Raw genomic sequence first — 6846 nt, forward strand, 5'->3', positions numbered from 1 at the left:
GACAGAGCAGGAGGTGTGCTGCCGTATTCGTGAATCGTGCTATGTTGTTGTTTCCCTAGTAGCCTACGATCGGTAGCGTGTATTGTGTCTGACTTCACGCAATAGGTAAACACAGAGACCATTGTATATCGTACCAGGAGTATCTTGAACTTTCTGGGCTTGCTACCTAGACCTTTACCAGCTCCTTGGATCAAAATGGCACCCGAATTGTAATTGGAGTAATGCGCTCCGATTTAGAAGTTTGATCGCCAACCAGATAAGTTTATTTGATTATTCACCCCTATGTTGAACTGTCTTCCTGTATGTGAAAAGCCAGAAGCTAGCATAGATGGCTACATATGGATCGGATGGGCTACATCTAAGCATCATATCATTGGGATTTGTTGTCAATGTTGGGTTATTATTTCGGGAGTCATCGGGAACTATTTTAGCAAATGTCCGACCTTCTGCATGTGTGCAAAGAGCTTGTGTTCAGTCTGTGTGAAAAACGTGGATTTCGAAGGGCATTGATTGCCGGTGTCGTAGTGGTTTAGAGCAGGAGGTGTGTCTTGACGTGCAGGAAGATGTGTGTCAGAGCTAACCTTGCACCAAATTGTGATTAAAACCAACTCATCCCCTTTCAAACTCGTCACATTCTGAAGAAGCGCACCCTTCACAAAAACCTCAATATCTCCGATTGTAGCTGAATTCCATGGATACCCACTTCGGTTTAGCGTGGGTTTACTCGGCAATAAAAGCTCGTAGAGACACACAGTTTTCACCTACTAAGAGGGCAGCGTCTCCACTTTCAAACGAGTCATAACATATTTCAGTGGCCCTATCACATAATAAGCTGTGAGTCTACAAAAAAACGTAAAAAAGGGCTTAGAACGCTGGTATTCTACGACATAATTCCGTGAGCACCGCCGGTATTCAATGTGTTAACACTACTTGGATATGTATGATTAAAACCTGACCTGTTCCTGCATACTGAGCCTCAGAGCCATCTCCCACGTTTCCTTTCCCTCCTACATGTCTTTTTGTGAATGGGATTTGCACGTCTTGGGATCAAGCACACTGTGCTGCTGTTGTTCTGTTATGTGCAGGGCTGGACTGGTCATCTGGCACACAGGGCATTTTCCCGGTGGGCCGATGTTGTTGTTGTTGTTGTTTTTTCCCCCTTACAGACGGGCCCACCCTTGAGAAGGGGCGGCCCACTGGTCCATTTAAATGTAATACAGACAATGAACTGTCACTGTACCATAATATCTTAGAAAAGGTTGCAGAAATATTATCATAGAAAAGCCGATGGGCTGAGAGAGGGACTAGTCTACGACAAAAAAAGCCCGGGCCGTAGTTTTCCCTTAGACCAGCCCTGGCTATGTATGATGATGTGTTTCCTTCCCAAGTTGCCCAGTAGCAGTGCTTAGTCAGAGGGCAGTGGATGGATAACCCACTGTCTGGACTCATAGGGAAATTTGTTTACAAGTTTGACACACAAGTCGATTGGGTAATGTTCTGCCGAATGACAAAATGGATGTATGAAAGATCATACAGTACATGTAAGAGCATTGTTTTCAATATATGTAGCAGTTGGCATGCCTGAGGTTTTAGCACGGAACGGAATCATTTGTTATTTTTCCTTACTTACTTGCTCATTACTGCAAGTCTCTTAAAGTGCATACAGTACATTATCATTACATATCATTTGCTGTACTTGTATTGTACACTATTGTACTTTCTTCGCAGCACATCCAAACCCACCCACCGCCACGGCCAGTGTCGTGATGAAGTCTCTTACATTCCCATTATCTTAAAAAAAAAAAACTTTTTTACTTTATTTATGATAGTACAGTGAAGATGGTAACAGGAAGCGAGTGGAGAGAGAGAGACGGGGAAGGGCCGGTAAAGGACCCGGTCCGGGAATCGAATACTGTAGGCCACGGTAGGGCCACATTTCTATTATCTTTTGCCTCATGCCAAACACATGTACATGCATACCCCCAAATACATGTACACCCCCGACACAGCCACAAACACCGCCACCGCTGCGATGAGTTGTCTCTGCCTTTGATGATGCGTCGGCTGGATGGCAGTGATGCAACCATTCCCTGGAGGAAAGAGGGTGTGGCTCCCTCCCACCCACCAAGTGAAATGACGCATACTCACCCAGACTGGGGAGTCTTTCTTAAGGCCCACCCCCCAACAGCCTCCACCACAAACAAACAAACACACACACACGTGCGCGCAGCCATACACACACACACAAGCACATGCACACGAACACGCACACACACACACACACACACACACACACATGCACACAAACACACACACACACACACAAACAAGCACACAAATACACACACACGCAAACACACACACACACACACACACACACACACACACACACACACACACACACACACACACACACACACACACACACACACACACACACACACACACACACACACACACTTTCTCCAGTCTCCAGGCTTGGGATCCTCGGGTCTGGCTTGCAGCCAGCGCTCTCTGTGGGGGCTTTTAGTGGTCAGTACAAAAACCCAGAGCAGTGAAATATATGTCTCCTCAAAGCGCAAGTGCCAGGGCCAGTGTTGCCAGATGTCTCTGATCAAATCCCGCCAAAAAGGTTCTCAAAAACCGCCAAAATGCGCTAAATTACGCCCAGTTTCAACAAACTACATTGATTTCTATGGTCACAAATCAGCAGAAAAAAATGTCAAATGGCCAATTTTTTCCCGTTTTAACACACAGACGGCCATCCCTAGTAGCCCATTTGGGTGGGTAACCGCCCAATCTGGCAACACTGGCCAGGGCTTACTTTGGTTGGGTTTGTTTTCGCTCCACTTGCTTGCATCACAGCGTGTTTTGGTTTTGCCTTGGATGATGGGAATGTAAGTCTATTTTATGATTGAATTTGTCCGAACAAATTAAGTCTTTTTTTTTTGTAATTCACTGTTCTGTTTTGTTATGTTCTGCTCTGCTCTCTGGAAGGGAAGCAGGGCTGGAGTGGGGGAGAAATAGGGCCTGGACACGTTTGTCTTAAAGCCCTCCCTCATGAAATTAGAGGCACAGAATTGACACATTGGTGAGCCCTGCACCCTCGCGGGCCCCTATTTTCAGAGATTTTTTGTTTTGTTTCTTTTAAATCTGAAAATAGGGGCCCACAAAGGGTTAGGGGCCCACCGGGAAATGCCCGCTATGCCAGATGGCCAGTCCAGCCCTGAGGGGAAAGCATTGCTCATGGGCTTTGCTCCATCAGTGCATGGGGAGGATGAAGATATTCAGACCTTTTTGAAAAGGTGAACTTGTCCCAGGGAGAAAGGGGGCCAAGAATTGGGTTCCTTATACATTTAATGTATTTTGGTCGGGGGCCTTTTAGTTGATTTTGTCCTGGGCGTAGCAACGGCCCTGGTCCCACTGGCACCGAAGTCGGGGGTTTTGTGACTTTTCTTGACTTTCACTTCCACGAAAAGACATCTTTTCTCAATTCTCAATTCAAGACACTGAAAAAAAAACCTAGCATTTTGGTGAACTCACAATCCAAGTCTCTAAAGGTTCACTATTCATCCAGATCATGTTTGGTTGTCATAAGCGTTTAGTTGTTAGCCACGCCTGGATTAGGCTGAACCGTGTCTGCTTGCTGTGGAGATGGTGCAAATAGGCCTAAATATTCCGAATTAGCTTGTGTGTGTGGTTTGTTTAGTTTACATGTAATTTAGGAGTCACTGTGGCATGGGGGAGGGGATGTATTTATCTATCTTTTTATGTGTTTATTTTGTTCTTAAGTCTCGTCTACCTCTGTCTGTACCAAATGCACCTTGACCACATGAATTTCCCTTCTGGGATAGTTAACTTTGAACTTTGAACTTTAATATGATCACCTTTTTTTTTACAACAGCTAAGATCATTTCTTTTTGTGTAAATAAAGAGAATTAACATGTGAGTACTGTTTTGTCTACTGCAATTTGATCATCTTTTTAATTGTTTTCTCTTTTTTTCAGTTTTCAAAGCATATTCTTTTCAAGCCAAGCCACTGTCCCGATGAAACTCGATGACGAGGGCAGTTGCACGTTCATGACCTTTTATCTCTTTGGAAATCTTGCATCTGCTCTTTGGAGATTCGTATCTGCTGTCTCTTGTCTCGGTTAGATAGGAGGGGCTGCAGGGTGGTGATGGACCATCATTATAATTGAGGCCTTCATCAGCATAGCACAGACACAACAAAATCTACCAGAGACTCCAGTTTCTTATAAATGGAAACACAGACACACCCGTCCGTCCCCTCATATGCGGTACAAATTGTTTTGGGTTGTACCGGCAATGGAAAAAGAGCAAGGGTTGGGGAAAAAAAATCTATCAACATCAATTATGAAATTTGCTATTTTTAATGGGAAGAGGTTACTGAATGCTTGAGATGTTATGCATTCGTCATGTTTAATTGTTGTTTTTATCAGTTCAAGATTAGATCAGGCCTAATTTCAGCACTTTGCATCATTCTTCTTCAGGGACAATACAACAACCTTCAACAAATGTTTCAGCCCTGAGCAGGGCCGTAACGAGACATTTTCAAATACAGAGGTCAAATACTGTGAACTGTACTGTGTACTGTACAATTAGAATACTTCAAACTCTTCAGTCAAACTCTTAAGTTCGTTTTCATTAATCACTGCCTCGAGGATGAGGATGAATGGACTGAATTTATCACTGTTCATCATAGATACATTTTCATCACAGATTAAGAGATTCTGAAAAAAATATGACCTCTGTGTCCTCAATGGTAGTTACAGCCCTGGGCCTTGGGTAACTCATAATACCCTTCATTTGGTGAAATACAGTACGTAACTGGGTTCATGCTCCCTTGACAGGTATTTTGTCATTGGTTAGCATGTGTGAAACATTTCACACGTAGCCTACCTGTAACTCTTGCACACGTGGTATGACCATGGCTTAATTCACTGCCCACTTCCAAGTCAAAATTCACTTACTGTAACATGAAGTGTGAACCTTCTTTTTTTCATCCTACTACATGAGCAATCCTGAAACAACTGCCCTCCTCTTCTACTTTGGAAAAAAAATAACAGTAAGAATTTGTGAAAGTAGATAATTTGTCAATCATTTGACAGAGAGCCCTCTGGTCCACCACTGTCACTCAACAATGTTAAATGCTCAGTTATTATTTATTACTTAATTTCACTATTATTGGTCCATTACTGTTACTTGTCCTGTCTTGCACTTTGATGTCAGTTAGTAAATGTCAGTCCTGTGAATGACTATGTCTTTCATGGTATAGAGAGATGAAGAGTTCAGATGCAAAACCCCCTAACTCCATTTCTGAAGACCTGCACTTCTATATTTTTAGAGAAACCCGTTGTCGGTTTGGTTTACATTCAAGTACTTCATAACACATATTAATAGTTATATTACATAAATAAAATAAAAACTATGCAATTTTGATAGCTTTGTATTAAATAAAAATGAATTAAGATTATTTTCTGAAAAGGCACTTAGGGGGTTTTGCATCTGAACGCTTCAGATAGAGAGACGTAATTTCAATTTCCTTGTATGACCTGTGCATATGAAGAAACTGACAATAAAAGCTGACTCGACTTGACTCGACTAGTTAGCAACAACACTGTCGAGAAACAGGGTCCTGGTGTCTCTGACAAAGAACTAAGGGAGATCATAAACACTGCAAAACAGACACTACAAAGAGAGAGACTATTCTCCTCATAGGTATTCCATTAAAGTATTGTACGGATTTATTCCCAGCAGTGATCTCTGTCTCTGTCTCTGTCTCTGTCTCTGTCTCTGTCTCTCTCTCTCTCTCTCTCTCTCTCTCTCTCTCTCTCTCTCTCTCTCTCTCTCTCTCTCTCTCTCTCTCTCTCTCTCTCCCCCTCTCCGTATGTGTGTAAGTGCCTGGGAGAGCAATTGGCAGAGAGGTTCTCCTGCACTATTTTTTTCTCTTTTCTTTTTGGCAGTTTTGCAAAGGAAAGGAAAAGAAAAACAAAGCCTTATTTGTGTGTGTGTGTGTGTGTGTGTGTGTGTGTGTGTGTGTGTGTGTGTGTGTGTGTGTGTGTGTGTGTGTGTGTGTGTGTGTGTGTGTGTGTGTGTGTGTGTGTGTGTGTGTGTGTGTGTGTGCGCGCGTGCATTTGCATGTGTGTGTGTGTGTGTGTGTGTGTGTGTGTGTGTGTGTGTGTATGGGCGTGTGTGTGTGTGTCTGTGTGTGTGTGTCTGTGTGTGTGTGTGTGTCTGCGTGCATGTGTTGTACAAGTGTGTGTGTGTGCATGTGTGTGCATTTGCATGTGTGTGTGCGTATGGGCAGGCGTGTGTGTGTGTGTGTGTGTGTGTGTGTGTGTGTGTGTGTGTGTGTGTGTGTGTGTGTGTGTGTGTGTGTGTGTGTGTGTGTGTGTGTGTGTGTGTGTGTGTGTGTGTGTGTGTGCATGCCTGTGTGTGTGCGTATGGGCAGGCGTGTGTGTGTGTGTGTGTGTGTGCGCGTATGGGCAGGCGCGCGCGCGCGTGTGTGTGTGTGTGTGCATGCCTGTGTGTTTGTCTCATTTGCCAGGCAGTGAAATCATGGAATTTGTAATTTGGGGGATGTACACTAATCCTGTTTGCTGGTATCACCTTAGTTTGGTCACTGATTAAGCCTGGGATCAGACATTATTAGGCTTCTCTCTCTCTCTCTCTCTCTCTCTCTCTCTCTCTCTCTCTCTCTCTCTCTCTCTCTCTGAATCTCTCTCTCCAGCTTAGCATCTCTGTCTGTCTATTTTCAGTTTTCCAAGTTCCATCAGTGGCTTAAAATGAGGGCTCGTGATTCCAACACTCCGAGAGAATAATCCA

This window comes from Engraulis encrasicolus, chromosome 15 (assembly GCF_034702125.1).
Source record: "Engraulis encrasicolus isolate BLACKSEA-1 chromosome 15, IST_EnEncr_1.0, whole genome shotgun sequence".
NCBI classification, from domain to species: Eukaryota; Metazoa; Chordata; class Actinopteri; order Clupeiformes; family Engraulidae; genus Engraulis; species Engraulis encrasicolus.